Source organism: Dasypus novemcinctus, chromosome 17 (assembly GCF_030445035.2).
Source record: "Dasypus novemcinctus isolate mDasNov1 chromosome 17, mDasNov1.1.hap2, whole genome shotgun sequence".
Taxonomy (NCBI): domain Eukaryota; kingdom Metazoa; phylum Chordata; class Mammalia; order Cingulata; family Dasypodidae; genus Dasypus; species Dasypus novemcinctus.
Window position 1 is genome coordinate 95,920,893 of NC_080689.1, and position 22,349 is coordinate 95,943,241.

The following is a 22,349-nucleotide window of genomic DNA, read 5'->3' on the forward strand; positions in this document are numbered from 1 at the left end:
TCATAAAATATTCTTCATCATTATACATTCAGGTAACTCAGAAAAAGAGAGTGTGGAAATTAACTTTAAATAAAATGTATTCCTTTCCTTCCTCCCACTGCCCCATACTCTACAACATGCTTTCCCTGGGAGGAAGCCTTGAAAAGCCCACTACATATTAGTGTGTCATGCATAAATGTCTCCAATTAAAAAATAAATTGTGGTAGTTGTAATTCCCTTAGAATAAATGCTCACATGCCACCTGGGGTCAGTCGCAAAAGTACCTGCCTTTGAAGAGGAAGGACCACTGCGTGAGTCAGCATCAGACCTCAGTGGCAGGTCCTAAGGGCGGGATGCTGGATGTTTTCTGGGGCTCCACAGGAAGGGAGGCTAATCAGGTGACGCAATGGGGGACACGGACTCCAGCACGCCCTGAGGCTGCCAGGTGCGCGCTTGATCCTCCTGGGGAGCCCGGAGCGCAGGGGGCGTCCACCTGCTCTTAGTGGTGCGGCCGCATGATGGACTGCGGGTCGCGATGTGGCCCAGCCCAATGCCGTGGTCAAACTCATGGACGGCCACCACGAGCAGGTCCATCTAGAAAGATACTAAAATTATGAAGAAAATGAAATCACTGTTGGAATTATGCTATTTTCTAATGGAAGCATCTGAGGTTATTGATGTAAAATAGCCATCATTGAACTGTTTGCAAAACCTTTCTACTCTTAATGGAGCAAAAAAAAAAAAAAAAAAAACACAACTAAACAAACAAACAAAAAAAACCCATGAAAGTCACATTACATTTCCTACCTACACAGAAAAACATGGGATTAAAGATAAAGTGAAATTAATTTGGAAGAACTCCCATTTGATCTTAATGAAATCTCATCTGTCATAGATCCTTAAACCTTCAGCAGACACATGAGGTAAATTGATTTTAGGACTAGAGCTTTAAAAATAAGTTTCCCTGAGAAACGGATGCTATGATTCCGTCACAGATGTGTATTCTGGATTAAATGTGATCAGCCCTCATGTCATAAATGAGGAAATGTCAATAAACTTTAGTGAATTATATTTGTTATCTTCTACATATTGTCAAAAAGAAAATCTATAATTTTTCCTCTAGCATACACTTTTATTTTCTGATTTCATTGCTGCCCAAAAAGTTGCCTATGAAATAAAACACTGTACAAACAAATAAAATAGCCACGATTTACACCACACAGTAAATGACAGAACCACTTAACCAAGAGAATTTATGGTGTCCTCTATTGCTTCCATGGCATGTCTCTTGCATCTTTTCTCCAGCAAATATTTTACATCTGACTCCTGTATAATTTCCTTTGTTTTCCACAATTTAAGGCAAGTTCAAACTGATATCTTTGTGCATCAAGGTGGACACAACAGACTAAAGCCAGTGTACCCAATGGAATGGAAGGACAGATGCATCAATATTTCACCCATCATCTTCTGAGACTCGGTAGAGTTAGCTTTATGAAGATGAAAAGGAAAAGGGTCAAGAAAGCAAGAATGGTTATTGCAGGTTTTTCTTAGATTTAACCACATGGTAGAGAGAGAGTTCTGTTCTTTACACAGGGATCTCATTAAATAAGATCATAGTAGAAGCTAGAAGCAAAATAATTAAATGAATAAATAAACAAAAAAAAAAGATCACTATCTCACCATGATTTTTAAAAATTGGAGTTATTAATGATCCTTTTTGATATAATTAAAAATCTGGGACAAATGCTAAACTGGGAAGTACACTACAACAATTTATATAAGGTCAGAATTTTTCAGATATATTTGAAGAGAGAAAGTTTAGGAATACACAAAAGAACGCAACCTCTGAAATGTTACCAAAGTCACATAATCAACTAAGATCATCTCGGTATCCCAGATAATCAGCATAACAGAATCATGGGGAAACTGTTTAAAAATACAAGTCTGGACAAATTGGTCAGAATTCCCAGAACTGGAGTTCAGGAATCTGCTTCTAGCAAAGTCACCAGATTTATAGCTGCCTGCATGAGTCTGAGCACATAGTAACTAACGCTGCAACACACAAGCTGTGCCAATGACATCAGGATGAAAATAAAATGTTTTAGCATGATTTCATGAAGATAAGATGTACAAAATATAAAATGATAATCATTATAATTGTATTAAGTTAAGTAATGACAACCTGGCCAAGGATTGAAAATAGGACTGTGTGATTTTGAAATTACAGATCTATCTCTGAGTTTGTTGAGATCTTTGTAAAGAGCAAGCTGGTGAAGAGTATTCAAAAGAAGAGAATGCAAAAATTAAGTTTTGTCAGAAACTAGAGGGTTCTGATGTATGACATTATACTTTTAATGTAATAAAGACTCAGGACATAATAGACTGAGAATAAACAATCACTTGTGAAGCATTGAAATGAATTCAGTACCCAAATGTGGTCGAGGTGCCAGGCACTGCTCAAACATTTACATGTATAGACACATTGAGACTCATGACAATCCTACAAAATCCATACAATTATTATATTCTTGTACCACAGAGTATTAAAGTAGCTTCAGTTGCCAGGACTAGGACGTACCAGAACTTTAAAATCTAAAATTCATATTTTATGTATCAAGATCATGGAGAAATCTGTACTCATTTATAGACAGTTATATTTATAGAATTAGAGGAGTATGAAAAAGGAGAAGATGAATGTCCAGCTCTTGTATATTGCTTTCTTTTTTTAACAACTCAATTTTATGGATACAACCAATGAAGCATAAACCCTTCCAAAGTGTTCCATCAATGGTATGTGATATAAATGATATTTAGACTTATTTTTGCATATTGAACTTATATCTTAACACTCAATGAAAATCACTTATTAGCTCTATCAAGGAAGAAATATTCATGAAGATTTCAGTCCTCCTTTCTGTAACTGGTCACTTGGTTGAAGTTCATCTACATCATTACCTTCTTCCACTACCCATTCAATTTACCCTTCACCCTCAGTGAACACCACAGCTGGGTGTGGTTCTTTGCCCAATGGGATGACTCAAGCCTACAATCCTGAAAATTCTGCATCATTGATAGTCTAGCTTGGATTGAGTCATTGCAGTTTTCCATTGACTTTAATCACAGGGCATGGTAATACTAACAGATGCCCTAGGAGATCTCCTGTATTCTAAACAAACTCTTCCTTACCACCATTGGGGAGGAACATTCCTATTTCCTCTTGACAGTCAGGATCAAGCACCTCAGCCAGTACAGGAATTCATTTATGTACCTTTTGATTCAGATGCATGAAGAGAACAAAGTAGGCAGGGGGCAGTATTAACTTCCAGATCAAAGAAATCATTGTGATATCTGGTGGAAGCACACCTCCTTCTGAGAACTGGAGACCAACTGAGCTTAAAGTTTCAGCAATAGAAAGCAAAAACTATCCCTGTGGATCACCAGGAGTAATAGGGAGTGTGAGGAGTGCCACTCACACTATCACCCTTTGATTTCTGGACCAGTGAATCCCACGTATGGGGGCAATAGCACCATAGAGTGGGTGCTGATTGAGATACAAAACCTCCTGGAAAACATTGTCCCAGCCCTGCAATGTATTGTCACCTAGTTTGCAAAGTAAATGAGTCCTCAAAAGGCCATTCTACTGAGGTGGAAGAATCCTGTATTTTTGTTGGATTTATCTCCCATCCTCTCTCATGCTAAATTCAGGTAGTCCATTAACAGCCATTGTTGTAACCCTAGTACAGAGAAGAGTAACGGGCTTTTAGTAGGTTACAATTACTATTTGTTTAAGAAATATATAAATGAAAAGATAAATGTTAGATGTCTGGTTGAGACAATTGTGACATGGAGAACACTGAATGTGGGCAGGGATTATTGAGAAAATACAACAGGAAGGGGACTGAAGATAGAAACTTCAGCCCATCCCTGGCAGAGGCAGGCATGTGTTTGTACAGTACATCTAAAGGGGAGAATATTCTTAGTTAGTGGGAGGGGGTTTAACTTAGGTAAGACCCAAGTGCCTGTAGGGATGGCTAGGGGGAGGTGGGCTAGGGGCAATGAATTCCAGGGTGGGAGGGTTTGGTGGGGTCAAGTGCCTTCTTGTCTATTCTTGTGAATAAAAGACATGTATATGGACTTGTAGGCCTAGGATGGGGGCTGTCCTATGTCACTGAGTTGCAGTTTCTTCTGAGTAAATGGATGGTCACCCTTTCACAGTGGGGTAAGTTTAATAATAAACTTGCTGCTTCTGCAAGTTCTGGCTGTTATGGGCCTAGGGATGGGGCCTAGTCCTGTCATTCCCAGGTTTTGCTTATAATGTTAAAAAATAAGGTAAGTTTAAGAGTGGAGAGCTAGGCTCACATGTGAAGGGTCAAGAAAAGGGGGCACCAACTCATTCTGGCTGCTTCCTGCTCTTAGGGGGCCATGGGTTTTCCTTCGCATGTGGTTCAGCTGGTGAAGTTTTGTGTTCTGAGGTGATTGTTGATTGTTGTTCTCACAACAGGAAGGCCCCATTTATATATTCTTGGGTAGTGGTTTGAACAATTCAGTGGATGAATCCAGAGAGAAGCTGTAGGAGACAAGGGTGACACATGAGAAGGAGAAAATTAATTATTACTGGGGCTATTAGGGGTATTAGTATAGCTTTTAAAGATGAAGAAAAATATGAGAGAAAAGAGGAGAGCCAGGATTGGCTGCCATAATTTTCATCTCTTGCTGAATAATTTCAATGTTTTCCTTTAGGACTTTTAAATTCTCTTCTACTTATCCAGTTTTATTTATGTAGAAGCAACAGGTTTCATTAATATTAGCACGTGTTCCTTCAGAGACAACAGTAGAATGTCAAGGGCTCTTCGATTTTGAATGACGACTGAGGCTAGGCTATTGATTTCTATTTGTTGATTAGTGATAGCTTGTATTGTGACATTCCAGGATAGCTGCAGTTGTAAGGAGATGTTTAAAACAGCTCTTACAAGGAGAGGAATTCCAGTGAACCAGAAAAGGCTCCAAAAGGTAGTATGTTCTATTCCAGGATTTTCTAGGATTGGGTTATTGTGGGCATGGAACTAAACACTGAATAACTGAAAAAGTGTCTTTTTTGCTTTCATGTTTTGGGGAAAGTGAGGTTTCAAGAAAGAAGCCAAGATTGGGGATTAAGCTGGAGGTGGCCACATCCTGTGATTGTAAGATTGTATCATTAGGGGTTATAGATACCATGGTACAGATTCCTGTCCAGACTATCAGCTAAACTAAGTATGCTGAGTTACCACAAAGAAAATAAAATCCTGTTCCTTCCAGGGTTAAAGCAGTGGAAGGGACCAGAAGGGATAAAGTAAGCATTGAGATGACTAGGAATTTGGAACATTTGGGTACCACTTTATACTACGTTGACACACAGCAGACAATAGTATGATTTGGATGGGTTGTAATTGAGACCAGTTTGACATAAAAGGTTTCTGAATAGAAAGGTAAAAAGATGTTTTGGGTTCTTGTTAGTTTTTGACTGGACAGAGTTATATACTTGTCTGGAATGAATGCCAATTCCAAATATTTCTTTCTTTTGGTATGAGCTATTGAAACACAAGACATCTTCCTATAGTTTTTTTAGTACTAAACTTAGGTAGTATTCTTTGATTAATACAACTGTCATTCCATAGTAGTGTAGAATTGAGGCATTTTTAATGACTTTTTAGTTAGTTTGCCAAGTTAAGGAGGTTGTTTTACTGTGCTATACAATTCATAGAATATTCGCTACCATTGTTTCAATTGGCTTTTACATAGCAAGACTACCATTTTCGTCCACATCCCCACTTATCAACTAGCTATTAATGACTATGTATCACCATCCATTTTACACATTTCCACACTTGCACAGTAATCTAATTAAAATTTCTACATTAAACATCAGTAGTCCTTCACAGGCCTCCTCATGTCTCCTTTAAGAATCCACCACCGGGAAACGGACTTTGGCCCAGTGGTTAGGGCGTCCATCTACCATATGGGAGGTCCACGGTTCAAACCCCGGGCCTCCTTGACCCGTGTGGAGCTGGCCATGCGCAGCGCTGATGCGCGCAAGGAGTGCCGTGCCACGCAAGGGTGTCCCCCGCGTGGGGGAGCCCCACGCGTGAGGAAAGCCGCCCAGCGTGAAAAGAAAGAACAGCCTGCCCAGGAATGGCGCCGCCCACACTTCCCATGCCGCTCACGACAACAGAAGCGGACAAAGAAACAAGACGCAGCAAATAGACACCAAGAACAGACAACCAGGGGAGGGGGAGAAATTAAATAAACAAATAAATCTTTAAAAAAAAAAAAAAAAAAAAGAATCCACCACCTATCACCAAGTCTTGACAATATTTTCCCACACTTTCTTCTAGAAGCTTTTTAGTTCTTGCTTTTATCTTTAGGTTTTAGATCCATTGAGAGTTAATTTTTGGATAATGAGTGAGATAGGGATCCTCTTTCCTTCTTTTGGGTATGGATATTCAGTTCTGTCAGCACCATTTCTTGAAAGGACTGTTCAACCCGGGTGTGTGGGTTTGACAGGCTAGTCAAAAATCACTTGACCATACATGTGAGGGTCTGTTTCTGAACCATCAGTTTGGTTCCATTGGTCTATATGTCTGTCTTTATGCCAGTAACATGCTGTTTCTACCACTATAGCTAGGTAATATGATTTAAACTCTGAGGATGAGAGTTTGCTTTTCCTTTTTAAAAGTTGCTGGCTATTCAGGACCCCTTACACTTCCAAATAAATTTAATTATTATGTTTTCAATTTTAAAAAATGTTGGTGAAAATTCTATCAGTATTGCATTGAATCAATATATAAATTTGAGTAGAATTGACATCATAATGATATTTAGTCTTCCAGGGCAAGAGCATGGGAAGTTCTTCCAGTTAATTAGGCCTTTTTTTGATTTCTTTTAACATTGAGTTGCAGTTTTCAGAATATAAGGGCTTTATATCACTGGTTAAATTTAGTCCTGACTAAGTGAATGTAATCTGTCATATATGATTTTCACCATTCTTGACACATTGCTAATTTTATTGATATATTCTTCATTTCTAGACTCTTTCTCCTCTCTTTCTTTTTGGGCTCTAGCAAACCCTTCAGTATTTCTTGAATATCCAGTCTCTGTTAGAAATTCTATCAGTTTCTGTTTATCTCTGATAAAATCACCCTCATTTTTGAAAGAAAGTCCTGCAAAATATAGGATTCCTGCCTGGAAGTTTTTCTCTTGGAGTATTTTAAATATATCATAACACTGTCTTCTTGCCTCCATGGTTTCTGGTGAAAAATCAGCACTTTATCTTATTATCCTTATATGTTAGACATTACTGTCCTCTTGTTCTCGGAATTCTCTCTTTATCTCTGGCATTTGATTATCTGTTTAGTGTGTGTCTTGAAGTTGGTCTATTTGGAATATTTCAGATGGGAGTACTTTGAGCTTCTTTGACATGATTATCTATGTCCTTCAATAGGGTTGGGAAATTTTCTACCATTATGTCTTCAATTATTCCTTCTGCCCCTTTTCCCTTCTATTCTCCTTCTGGGTCACCCATGATATGTTTGTTTGCACATCTTTTGTTGTCATTAGTTCCATGAGACCTTGTTCATTTTTTTCCATTCTTTTCTTCATCTGTTCTTTTGTATGATCACCTTCAGAGGCCATTTTTTCAAGCTCACTAATCCTTCTGCCACCTCAAACCTGCTATTATATGATTCCAATGCTTTTTAATTTCATTTATTGCACCTTTCATTCCCAAAAGATCTCCTATTTTTCTATGTTAGCTTACAAATTCTGGGCCAGATTTGCCTTTCACCTGGTGGGGATTATAAACTTTTGTTGGTGTCTTGGCAACCAGCTTGCTCGAATATTAATTCTGGGTACAGTTTTTCTCTTTAGTTTAGGTCTTCCTACCCTTTCTCTCTTGCTGGTTGTTCAGTAGGAGCCAAGGATGTAGTTGGTGCTATAAGTTGTGGAGGCTGAAGCTGCTTTCATTGCCCCAGGACCAATGAAGCTTCTCCCAACTTTCTCCTTTGCCAGGGGTAGGGACAGTGTCACAGCTGTGTGGAATAATCCAAGTTATGCAGGCCTTGACTGTAGTTGCTCAGAAAGACTAATGAAGCTTCACACCCCTTTCTCCATTGTCTGAGGTTGGGTGGAGCTGCAGGTGTGGGCAGCAATCCGTGCAGTGTGGGTCCATGATGACTGCAGTTGCCCCAGTAGACTTCCAACAATTCAGTTTGTGCAAGACAAAGGTAACTGCAGCTACCTGGGTAGGCTGGTGCAGTGCCTGACAGCCATCTCCCTGCCAGAGGTAAGACTGAAGCCTAGGCTAGGGCTGCAGGGTGATCTGGGTGAAAGAAATTGGTTCCCACTACACTGTGATTTTCAGTCAGGCCAGTTTCCCCTGATGTGTGTGGTGGAGTCAAATTGGCAGCCACCAGCCTCATTTTGGTGTATGCAGTTTCAAACTTCAGCTGTTCTTATTGTTATACTTTAGCCAGCTGAATTAACTAATCAGTAGCCAAAATTGGTGACCAGTCATCTCCTCCTCCCCTGTTTTTGGGAATGGTGTTTCCAATTCCAACCGAAGAATAGCTCATGGTGTGGCTTGCGCTGCCAATGTTGAATTATCACAGGCCTCGTAGTCTTGGGCAGTAATTTCCTGGATAGGCTGGTGCAAGGTATCCCCAGCTTCCACCCTGCTGAAGCCTAGGCCAGGGCTGCAATCTGACCTGGATGGAAAAAAGCTGGTCCCCAACACCGCTGTGATTTCCTGTCTGCCCCACTTCCCCTTGTGCCAGGCCCAGAGTTAAGATGGCAGCAACCAGCCTCTTTCCTACTTTTGGGAAGGGGAGCTTTCAATTCCAACTACAAACAGATCCTTGGCAGCTTGTGCCTCCAGGAGAGAATAGGCACCACTCTCTATGGCTTGGAGCACTCTACCCAGAAGTCTTCTCTGCAGGTGGGGAGTCTCCTCCTTCCATTCTTTCACGTGTGTTCCAGGATGCTCTTCTGCTCTTCTGGAGCCCCCAAACAGGTGCTTCAACTAGCTCCAGATAACTGAGTATTTACTAACTGCCCTGTTGCAGGAGCTGACACTAGAGGCTTCTTACACTGCCACAATTTTGCTGGTTGTTCTCTAGGGCTATTCACATTTATAAAAGATAATATGTAGAAATATATTTGAGAATATTGTAAGGAATTGGAAATATTCCAAAGTTTCCATTTATTTGATTGTAATGCACTTGTTTGTTCTACAGCAACGTGTCCCTGTAACAGAATCCAATTGTAACCAAACTTTTCTAATTTAGGTGAAAGGTCTGTTAGAAGTCCTCAGGATTTATGAAATTCAGACTCCATATCCATATCCCTTTCCCACACTATTGCTTTGTGCTCTCCTAAAACAGAAGATTTTTGAGAATGTAATATTATCACAAACACTGCCAGTTGAGTTGAAAGAGACAACAAGAGAACAAAATTAAAGAAGGCTGTGGAATTAAAAATTCTACATACTGATAAAACTATTAATATTCAAAAAACTTAGTAGAAAGTCAAATCATGATACCTTACTTTGCCAGCCTGCTATCATAGGTACTATAGAATAGGATGGATTGAACACTGGAACTTTATGGGATCACAGTTTTGAGGTGAGGAAATGTCCACTATTATGACATCAACAAGGCATTGCTTTTGACCCAAAGTCTATAACATTCTGCTGCTGGCTCACAGAGATCCGTGAGATTCCTTGGCTCTTCTCCCTGCCTAGCAATCATGGCAAAGTCCTCTACTTTCTCTTCTCACAGGAATACTGACAATGATTAGGAAAACATACATAATACAATCTACCACAAATGAAGACCGAGGGCAGATCTCCAGACAACGATATCACTGACATGAGCTCAGAAACCAGTGATCTGGGTATAGAAGACAGAGCCATGGGCCTGAGAGAAAATCCATAGGACACAGAGAAGACCCGAGACAATGAACCTAACAGAACTTCAGGATTTCAAACGTGCTTAGGAGCAGTGCTTCCTTCCTTCCTTTCATCTTCTCCCTTTTGGAATTAGGATGTGATACATTGGAATCAGTAAAATTCTTTCTAGTTCCTGGTCTACAGGATGAAATGAATTTAAAATCAGGTTGGATCCTAAGGATAATTTAATACATACCTAATTTAGATGATTTAAATGGTAACTTGGGACTGTATAGGACATGATATTTAGGTTTGGGAGTTGAGCTGAGGCTACAATTTGTTTAGATATTTGAGCGTTTTGGGATGAGGAAAATGTATTTTGCATGTGGGAGAAATTGATATCATTGGGGTTGAAGGGAACACAATATAGACTGAATATCAGCCTGAAAATACCTTGTCCTAAACCCTAGCACATTTAGGCAAAAGTGCAATAACATGTATTCCTATAAAAGGGATGCAGTATAACTTGCCAGACAACATGAAAATGCAGGAGAGAAAAGAGCATAGAGTAATTTGAAGATGCTGAATGTGAAAGCTAAAGCAATGAATTCTCAAAACAAAAATTCTGGCCACCTCCACAGGCTGGTAGAGGCATGACATATATGCTCCTGCAGAGACTCCGGAGGTGTGACCTTACAGAATCCTTGATTTCAGCTGTGAGATACGGATTTTATTTCTCTGCCTTCAAACCTGAGAGATTTGAATTCTGTTAGTGTGAGTTATCAAGCTTTTTTTTCCAATTTGCTAAAGCAGCCACAGAAGGCTAATTTAATCATTAATAATTGATAAATAATTGAGGGATTTCTTAAAAGAGATACGTAACTGACTATGAATTTTAGATAACAAGTATTTTCAATGTATCAGGTTTGGCTCATAGCCTGTTGTGTGTGTTGACTCATTTTGCCTTACTACATCCTCACAAAACAGGGATAATTATAATATATTCTGTATATTTGAGACAAACTTAACACTGAAGGGTTAAGTAATTTATGTAATGACACTTGGGCGGAAAGTATCAAAGATGTATTTTTAAAAAACCCGAATTGATACTTGAGGTATAAGGGTCATGGGGAAATTTGCACATACTTGCAAGTAGGATTAGAAAATTGTGGAATGGCCTTTAGTAGGAAGAAAATGACAGGAAGAGATAATATTCAATCTTTTAAAATTACCTTTTATTTTCATAAGTAAACATAGGAAGCAGCAAAGGCATTAAGCTAGGCCCATAAAATCCTACCTGGAGACCTTGAGCAGAGGGCCAGCCCAGACACAGTGTCTAGTAGTAAGGAGGGAGAGTGACAGACGAGCAGACGAGATCTCCAGAGGAGAGTCTGAACCTGTGCTGGCCAGGATTATACCTTTATATCATATGTGGAGGAAAATACCAGGAACCAGAGGAAGGAAAGTAGCATGAGAAGGAGTCGAAAGAGCAAAGTTTAAATAAAGAAGGCACAGGGAAGAGTTAGTTGATCCATCAGGGTATAAAACTCTCTGAAATGGGCTTTCATTTCATATTCTGGAGCATGAAAATAGCCATCAGGAGAATGTAGAATTAGTCTGCCAGTTGGTTAAAGGCATGTGGTGCAGCCAATCCAAAGTCAGGCTGATGGCCAGCTAAGGAGCATGTGGAAGACATCAAAGACATTTAAGTCTAGATCAGCCAGGCCTCAGTGGACCTGCCAGATAACTATAAACCAAGATTAGGCCCAGATGAGTCAGTCAAGCCTCCATATGAACAAGTTACACAGCTAAATAAAAACTCACCAGCTTTAGCTTTATGCTACTGGTTTTGGACTTGGTATCTTACATGACATTAGCTAATTGGTACATTTTCATCTTTTAAATTGCTATTCATTCTTTTTTTCTTTATTTATTTTTTTAATGTTACATTAAAAAAATATGAGGTCCCCATTTGTCCCCACCCTCCTCACCCCACTCCTCTCCCCATAACAACAACCTCCTCCATCATCATGAGACATTCATTGCACTTTGTGAATACATCTCTGAGCACCTCTGTACCTCATGGTCAATGGTCCACACCATAGCCCACACTCTCCCACAGTCCAGCCAGCGGGCCATGGGAGGACATACAATATCTGGTAACTGTCCCCGAAGCACCACCCAGGACAACTCCAGCTCTGGAAAATGCCCCCACATCACATCTCTTTTTAATTTTTATTGAAGTATATCATTCATGCATGAACACACATAAACAACAAGTATATAGTAAGATCGCGATCTTACAAAATAAACTAACATAATATCACTGAAGGGTCTCATACATCACCCCTCCACCAACTCTTTGCATTGGTGTGAAACATTTGTTACATATGCAAGAGAATCATCAAAATATTACTCCCAGTATAGTCCTTATCTTACATTTGGTGTATTTTTCCCCCAACCCATACTATTTTTTTGAATATATTTTTGTTACAGATATTGTGATCTTACAAAACAATCATACAGATGTGTAGATTTTCCACACAACTCCACACCCTGGTGGAATATTTTTTACAGATTATGAGATAATATCATCAGACTATTACCACTAATCATGGTTCATAGCATACACTTGGCACACTTTCTCCATACACCTCCATTATCAACACAATACAGCTTGGCATTTATGCACGGATATTATAGTATTGTTGTCAGCCACAGTCCTTAGGTCACAACAATTGCAGTTTTCCATGTTTCTCCATATTCCCATCATGCAGCAATAGTGACGTACCTCTGCTCTATCTCACAGAAGGACTCTCTTGCATTTGTGCCCTGAACCACAATCCTCTATCACTTCTGGGTTCACTGTGATATTCAGTCCCTAGATTATTTTTGGCTTTCTTTCCATTGACAATTACTTCTCCAGACTACCTTTTTCATCACAATCCCATCCATAAAACAGTTGCTACTCATTATAATTTGTTACTATCAACTCTATTCATCTCCACACTTTTATAGTCAAGTTAATTAAAACTTCTATGTACATTAAGCATCCATAGTTCTTATCAACCCTCCTCTTATCTCCTTATAACCTATACTATAGGTTTTAATTCCCTGTGATTATTTTTTGCATTTAGTACATATTAATGAGACCATGCAATATTTTATCTTTTGTGTCTGGCTTACTTCGCTTAGTGTTTTGTCTTCAAGAATCATCCATGTAAGGAAGAGAAGAGATATGGAGGCATTCTTGGGACTTGGAGTTGTCCTGGGTGGTGCCCCAGGGAAATTGCCGGATGTTGTATGTCCTCCCATGGCTCACTAGATGGAACGTGGGAAAGTGTGGGCTATGGTGTGGAACACAGGACATGGGATGCAGCGATGCCCGGAGATGTACTCACCAGATGCGATGGATGTGACATGATGATGGGGGAGAGTGTTACTGTGGGGGGAATGGTGGGGTGGGGGTGGTAGGGACGAATGGGGACCTCATATTTTTTTTAATGTAATATCTTTTTAAAAAATGAATAAATTGAGTAAAATTTGAAAAAAATAAAATAAAATGTTTTTCTGTTTCTGAAAAAAAAGTTTAATAAAAAAATCATCCATGTTATCACATATATCTCAATTTAATTTCTTCTTATCACAGCATAGTATTCCATTGTACATATATATGACATTTTGTTTAGCCATTCATTGGTGGATGGACACTTGGGTTGTTTCCGTCTTTTGGCTATTGTGATCACTGATATGAACATTGGTGTGCAGATGTCTGTTTTTGTGATAGTTTTTAGTTCTTCTGGGTATATTCCTAGTAGAGCAATTGCTGGATCATATGGCAGTTCTATATTTTCCTTCCTGAGGAACCATCAAACTGTCTTCCACAGAGGCTGCACCATTTTACACTCCCACCAGCGTGAAGGAGTTCATATTTCCCCAAATCCTCTCCAGCACTTATTGTGGTCTGATTTTTATTTTAGTAATGGCCATCTATGTGGTGCTAGAGGATATCTCATTGTTGTTTTAGTTTGCATTTCCCTAATAGCTAGTGATACGGAACATTTTTTCACATGCTTTTTGGCCATTTGTATTTCCTCTTGGGAGAAATGTATATTTAAATTTTTGGCCCATTTTTTAATTAGATTGCTTGCTCTTTATTGTTGAGTTGTATGATCTCTTTATATAGAATCAAGTCTTTATCAGATAAGTGGTTTCCAAATACTTTCTCCCATTGACTGGGCTGCCTTTCATCTTCTTCATGAAGTCCATTGAATCACAGAAATGTTTAAGTTTGAGGAGGTCCCATTTACCCATATTTTCTTTTGTTGCTCGTGCTTTTGGTGTAAGGTTTAAGAATCTACCACCTACCACTAGGTCTCAAAGATGTTTCCCTACATTTTCTTATAGAAGTTTTAATGTACTTCCTTTTATATTTAGGTCTTTGATGCATTTTGAGTTAATTTTTTGTATAAGGTATGAGGTAGGAGTCATCGTTCTTTCTTTTGGCTATGGATATCCAGCTCTCCCCACACCATTTATCAAATCAACTGTTCTGCCCCAACTGGGAGGGCTTGACAGGCTTCTCAAAAATCATTTGGCTGTAGATGTGAGAGTCTGTTTCTGAACCATCAATTCAGTTCCATTGGTCTATGTGTCTATCTTTAGGCCATTACCATGCTCCAAGCTGTTTTTACCATTGTAGCTAGGTAATATGATTTAAAGGCAGGAAGTGAGAGTCCTCCAATTTCACTTTTCCTTTTTAAAGTGTTTTTGGCTATTCAGGGCCTTTTACCCCTCCAGATAATTTTGATAACTGTGTTTTCTATTTGCTTAAAAATGTGGGATAGAATTTTTATTGGGATTGCATTGAATCTGTATATCAATGTAAGTAGAATTAACATCGCAGTGATATTTAGTCTTCCAATCCATGAGCATGGAATGTTCTTTCAATTCTTTAGGTCTTTTCACATTTCTCTTAGCAATGCATTATAGTTTTCTGAATACAAGTGCTTTGCATCCTTGCTTAAGTTTATTCCTAAATACTTGATTCTTTTTGTTGCTATTGTAAATGGAATTTTTATCCTGACTTCCTCCTCAAATTGTGCATTATTAGTGTATAGAAACACCATTGATTTTTGCATATTGATCTTGTATCCTGACACTCTACTGAAATCATTTATTAACTCTAGCAGCTTTGTTGTAGATTCTTCATGATTTTCTAGATATATAACCATATCATCTGCAAATAGTGAAAGTTTACTTGTTCCTTTCCAATTTGGATGCCTTTTATTTCTTTTTCTTGCCTAATTGCTCTAGCTAGAACATCTAGCTCTATATTGAAAAACAGTGGTGACAGTTGGCATCCTTGTCTTGTCCCTGATCTCAATGAGAAAACTTATAGTTTTTCACCATTGAGTACAATGTTAACTGTGGGCTTTTCATATACAGCCTTTATCATGTTGAGAAAATTTCTTTCTATTCCTATTTTTTGTAGTATTTTTACCAAGAAAGGATGCTGTATTTTGTCAAATGCCTTTTCTGTGTCAATTGATAAGATCATGTGATCTTTCTTCTTTGGTTTATTAATGTGGTGTATAAGGCTGATTGATTTTTTTTTTGTTGAACCAGACTTGCATGCCTGGTATAAAACTCACTTGATCATGATGGATATAATGTGTTGTTGTATTTGATTAGTAATTATTTAATTGAGCATTTTTGCATCAGTATTTATGAGAAAAGTGGGTCTATAAGTTTCTTTTTTTTTTTTTTTTTTTTTGGTAATATCTTTATCTGGCTTTGTTGTTAGGGTGATATTGGTTGCATAGAATGTGTTTGGTAGCATTCCTTCTCGTTGAATTTTTTGTAAGAGCTTGAGTAAGATTGGTATTAAATCTTCTTTGACTGCTTGGTAGAACTTACCTGTGAAACTGTCTGATCCTGGGCTTTTCATTTTGGCAAGCTGTTTGATGACTGTTTCGATTTCTTTACTTGTGATTGACTTGTTGAGGTCTTATATTTCTTCTAGTGTCAGTGTATGTTGCTTGTACATTCCTAGGAATTTTTCCATTTCATCTACATTGTCCAATTTTTAGCAAAAAGTTGTTCATAGTATGCTCTTTTGATCTCCCTTAATTCTGTGGGGTCACTAGTAAGGTTCCCTTTTTCATCTTTTATTCCATTTATTACATCTTCTCTCTTTTATTCATAGGCACTCTAGCTAAGGGTCTATTTTGTTAATCTTCTCAAAGAACCAACTTTTGGTTTTATTAATTTTCTCTATTGTTTTTGTTTTCTGAATTTCATTTATTTCTGCTCTGATCTTTGTATTTCTTTCCATGTACTTGCTTTAGGATTAGTTTGCTGTTCTTTTTCTTTTTTAAAAAATATTTATTTATTTGTTTGTTTATTTATTTATTTCTCTCCCCTTTCCCCCCACCCTCCTGCATTTGTTGTCTGTTCTCTGTGTCTATTTGCTGTGTCTTCTTCTTTGTCCACTTCTGTTGTCAGCAGCATGGAAATCTGTGTTTCTTTTGGTTGTGTCATCTTGTTGTGTCAGCTCTCCATGTGAGTGGTGCCATTCTTAGGCAGGCTGCACTTTCTTTCATGCTGGGTGGCTTTCATTATGGGGCACACGCCTTGCGCATGGGGATCCCCTACATGGGAGACACCCCTGCGTGGCATGGCACTCCTTGCACGCATCAGCACTGTGCATGGAACAGCTCCACATGGGTCAAGGAGGCCCCGGGTTTGAACCACGAACCTCCCATGTGGTAGATGGATGCCCTAAAAACGGCCAAGTCTGCTTCCCTGCTGTTCTTTTTCTTGTTCCTCCAGTTGTGTAGTTAGTCATTGATTTTAGCTCTTTTTCTTTTTTAATGAAGGCATTGAGAGATATAAATTTCCCTCTCAACACTGCTTCACAGCATCCCATAGGTTCTGATATGTTGTATTTTCATTGACATTCATCTCGAGATATTTATTGATTTCTCCTGGAATTTCTTTTTTGACCCACTGATTATTTAAGAGTGTGTTGTTTAATCTCCATATATATGTGTATTTTCCTTTTGTTTGCTGCTTGTTGATTTCCAGGTTTACTCCATTTTGATGAGGGAAACTGCTGTATATAACTTCAATTTTATTGAATTTATTGTGAGATCTGCTTTGTGTCCCAACAGATGGTCTATCCTGGAGAAGTATCCATGAGCACTTGAAAAGAGTGTATATCCTGCTATTTTGGTGTGCAGTGTTCTGTATATGTCTATTAGGTTTAGTCTGTTTATCATATTATCAAGCTCTCTCTTTCTTTATTGATCTTCTGCCCAGATGTTCTATCCAATGCTGAGAGTGGTATATTGAAGTCTCCAACTACTATTGTAGAGTTGTCTATTTCTCTCTTCCATTTTGCTAGTGTTTTCCTCATGTATCTTGGGGCATCCTGGTTAGGTGTGTATATATTTATGATTGTTATTCCTTCCTGATGAATCATTCCTTTTATTAATATGTAATGTCCTTCCTTGTCTCTAACAAGAGTTTTGCTTTTAAAATCTACATCATCTGATCTAAGTATACCTACCCTAGCTTATTTTCGGTTATTGCATGTGTGGAATATCTTTTTTCAAACTTTCACTTTCAATTTACTGGTTTTCTTAGTTCTAAGTTGAGTCTCTTTCAGACAATATAGATGGCTGATATTTTCTTATCCATTCTACCAGTCTATGTCTTTGATTGGGGAGTTTAATCCATTAATATTAAATGTTATTACTGTAAAGGCAGTTCTTATTTCATCCATTTTGATGTCTGTGTTTTGTCTGTCATTTTATATTTGACACTTTTGTTATTGTTACTGATATTGTTGTCATTTCTAGACTCTCTTCTTGGCCCTCTCTCCTATCTTTCTTTTCAGGCTATAACACTCCCTTTTGTGATTCCTGAAAAGATTGTGTTTTTGTTATAAACTCTCTCTTTTTCTGTTTATCTTTAAAAGCTCTAATCTCACCCTCATTTTTAAAAGATAATATTGCTGGGTATAAAATCCTCGTCTGACGGTTTTTCTCCTGCAGTATCTTAAATACGCCATATCTCTGCCTTCTTGCCTCCATGGTTTCTGATGAGAAATTGGCACTTAATATTGTTGGTTATATGCTATGCATTGCTTTTCTCTTGCCACTCAGAATTCTCTCTTTGTCTCTGGCATTTGACATTCTCATTAGTATGTGTCTCGAAGTTGGTCTATTAGTATTTATTCTCATGGGAGTACATTGTGCTTCTTGGATCTGGATATCTTTGTCCTTTAATGGGGATGGGAATTTCCCACCATTATTTCTTCAATTATTCTTTCTGCCCTTTTTCCCTTCTCTTCCCATTCTGGGACACCCATGACACATATGTTTGCATGTCTCTTGCTCTCATTTAGTTCCCTGAGACCCTGTTCAATTTTTTCCATTCTTTTCTTCATCTGCTCTTTTGTTTGTTCACTTTCAGAGGCCATGTCTTCGAGGTCGCCGATCCTTTCTTCTGCTTCCTCAAATCTGTGCTTATATGCCTCCAGTGTATTTTAAATTTCATTTATTGCACCTTTCATTCCCATAAGGTCTGATATTTTTTCATGTATGCTTTCAAATTCTTTTTTGTGCTCATCCAATGTCTTCTTAATATCCTTAATCTCTTTACCCATCTCATTGTATTTATTAAGGATATTTGTTTGAACATCAAAGATTAGTTGCCTCAACTCCTTTATGTCATCTGCAGGCTTAACTTGTTCCTTTAATTGGACCATCTATTCTTGTTTCTTGGTATGGATTGTAATTATTTGTTGGTGTTTCCATATCTAGCTGTATGTATTCTGGGTGCAGTTCTCCCTTTAGTTTAGGGATTATTTATCTTCCCTCCCTTTTTAGTTATGTAGTAAGAACCAAGGATGTAGTTGGAGCTATAAGCTATGGAGGTTGAAGCTGCCAACATTGCCCCAGGAACTGATGAAGGTTCTCAAACCTTTAGCTCTGTCAGCAATAGGGACAGAGCTGTAGCCATATATAATAATCAAAGTTGGGCACAAGACTATTCTTAGCCACCCAGAGATACAGATGAAGTTTCACACCCCTTCCTTCCCTACCTTAGGCAGGGATGGAACTATAGTTTTGGTGAGCAATCTATGCTGTATGGGCCCAAAATGACCACAGTTTCTCATGTAAACCAATGTAGCACCAGACCCTCTCTGTGCCAGGGGTGGGAATGGACCCCCTGAGTGCCCAACAGTCAAATTTTTGTGGGCCAAATATGCCTGCAGTTGCCCTGAGAGGCTTAGGGAATACTGTCTCTTCTGCCCTTTAGGGGATGGGAACAGAACCACAAGCGCTCAGCCGTTGAATCCTGTATGTTGAAAGTATCCACCTTTGTCCACAGAGGCCGAGGAAGCTCCAGCCCTCTCCTATCTTTTTGGGTGGTAGTGGTGGTTCTATGGGTGCTCAACAGTTCAGTCCCTTTAGGCCGAGAATACCTACCACTGCCTGGGGAGGCTGAAGAAACACTAGCCCCTTTCTATGTTCTTAAGTCATGGGGTTGGATCCACAGGAACCTGACAGTTTAGTCCCTGTTGGCTGAAAGTACCCACCATTATCCAGAGGCTATGGGGACACCAGAACTCTGCTATACTATTGGCAGTGGGGTGGATGCATAGGCATCCAATAGTGCAGTCCATGCAGGCTAAAGGTCTGCGGTTGCCGAAAAAGAATGTGGACAAACCAGCCCCCTTCTTTCCTATTGGTGGGTGAGGGTGCATCCACAAGTACCCACCACACTAGGTTATGTGGACCAAATGCACCTGAAGTTACCCAAAGAGTCTGGGAAACACAGTACATCTCTTGTCCTATTGGGGATGGAGTGAATGAAATTAAATGTTTTCCATATTGTTATAAGGACTGTGTTTACTTCATCCTTTTCCCATATCTTTGAAATGACACGCATACAATTTTATTTTTTACAACATTACCTAATATTGTATGTTTCATCTATGTAAAAGAGACATATAATGCAAAAAAGAATATATGCATATTTGATGATGTGAAGCAGTATGGGTCTCTGTAAAGTATGATCTTAAGGTGAATCAATTCTATGGGTGTAAACTATTGTTGCTGGGACCTTTTGAGTGGACATTTCAGTTCATGCCTGGCTCACTAAGGACCTCAGTCCATTTACTGGGATATTTTATGAGTTTCAGACAAAGAAGAGAAATCCTTGGAAGCAAGAATCTGAAGCAATGGAAAAGAAGGAAGAAGCAGATGCCACCATGTGTCTTGCCATGTGAAAGAGGATTCTAGCTTCAGTGGTAGATGCTCTTTGGGAAGAAAAAATTGCCTGATGATACCTTGATTTAGACATTTTTCTCAGTCTCAAAAATGTAATATCTTAAGTTAAAAATACCTCTTGTGAAAGCCATCCCATTTCAGACTGGCAAACTAGAGCAGTCTATATTCAAATATAGAATATTTTTATTTATAGTTATTCAAATAGAATAACTGAATGCCTGCCTCCTTTTGTAATTTCCTTTTCCTTTTCTGCATCTCTTTCAGCTATTTTGATTCTTACATGGAAATCCTCTAATTGTTCAGCTTTAACCTTCTAGAAATGTGTGACAAATTTCCACCTTAACTTTTTCACCAGGTGTCAACTTTCATCTCTTAACATCCATTGGCACTGAAGGAATTCATGATTCTTAAGTCTGCTGCAACCTTTACACTTTGGATAAACATTAATTAACCCATTATTCTCAATGTGCTAGTGGAAATGCTCCAGCCATTCTAGCACTATTTCTGAAATTTCTTCAGAAATACATTGGTGAATGAAATTTAGATTCACCAAATGTCTCTTCAAGTTTTTCAGTTCAAGCATTTAATAAGAGAACTATAGAATAGGGTGACGATTGCAGGAAAATGAAGTCACTGGAAAATTATAAATCCAAACTGAAATCAACATGTATCATTGAATGAGCATTATCCCATATAACATAAAAAATTAAAATAGTTATCAAAATTGAAAAAACGATGGTAGAATAGTAAATCACACTTTGTGACACTGAAAAAAGGGTTTGGATGGCAACAGGGTCCAGTAAAGGAAAGAGTAAGGGAGAAAGATGACTTTCCATGGGAGAAGTTTATGAAGAATCAAGGATTTAGTTCTGGAAAAGACCAGAGTAGGAGGTAGGTGGGGAAGAAGGAAGAAGATAGAAGGAATAAGGAGAGAAAAAGGTAAATTTTTAAACATACAGAGATACAATAAAGAGAAAATTATTCCATCAGGGTGTAAAGTTTACAAGACCCTTGCCTAGAGGGTAAGAGGTAGAAATTTATTCACCCTGTCCTTTGATTTGGCCATATGAAAAAAAGATTTCAATGTTACATCCCCTAAAGTATGTGGTTTCTCAGACAGTTGGAGGATGGAAACAAATTAAGGTCTATTAGAAGAGGAAGCAGCTGGCGCTGCAGGACTCACTGCCCTACAGCCTTGGGGAGGAGGTTTCTGTTCGAGGTTGAAGCACTGTGGGAGGAGAGCTCTGACGCTACTTTAGAGCAAACTCTTCAACATTAAATGTGTACCACTGGGTGAACAAAAAGTTTTTTTTTTTTCCCCCAGGGGTTCACAGACTAGAATAGGTTTAATGGAATACACTTCTAGATCTATGTATTCTGCTCAGATTGTTTCTTAAATTGGATCTTTCCAAGAATAGTCAAGTTCTCCTGCTGACTCTCCTTTCCCACCTCATTTGAACAATCACCCTTAACTCCTTAAATTAGATAAGTGAGCACTCACTCCTCTTATCATAGGTATTTCCATGGGATCCAAAAAGTATGCAAAAAGAAAGGCAGGCATATTTCAGAGATCCACATGGGTCAACATACAGAAAGTGCTTGACCCTATAAACAGCAAATCTCCTGTAGTGCCAAATATTTCACACCCAAAAGACTGAAGAAAGATCTACTTATGCTGTAAGCCCAAGTATTCCTACTTGCAGTCAGGGAATTTCAAATTTCATAGCTTGAGTCCACCTTGTTTATTTTTGTCTCTTCTTTATTTTAATAATAACCTGATTGAAAACTTTCCATTTACTAATTGGCGCTAGCCAAACAGTAAAAGTTGAAATTTCTCACTTCCTTGAATAAAGGGATTAAAGATTAGCAATTACAAAGTCAATAAAAAAAAAAAATTCCTTTTTCAAAAAAAAAAAAAGATTAGCAACTAATTTTGAATATAATTAGAGAAAATTTTATAAGATTTCTTTACAAAATGTTTATTAACATAGAAGACACCTTCATTAGTTTAGGCATTTTGAACAAAGGCTCAAAATTTTTTGAAAATTAACCTATAATTAGCAAGGAGAGATGGTATAGAATGGATTATTTTGTTTTTATTCAATATCAAATTGTCTAAATCCATATCCATTTACTTTGTATATGTG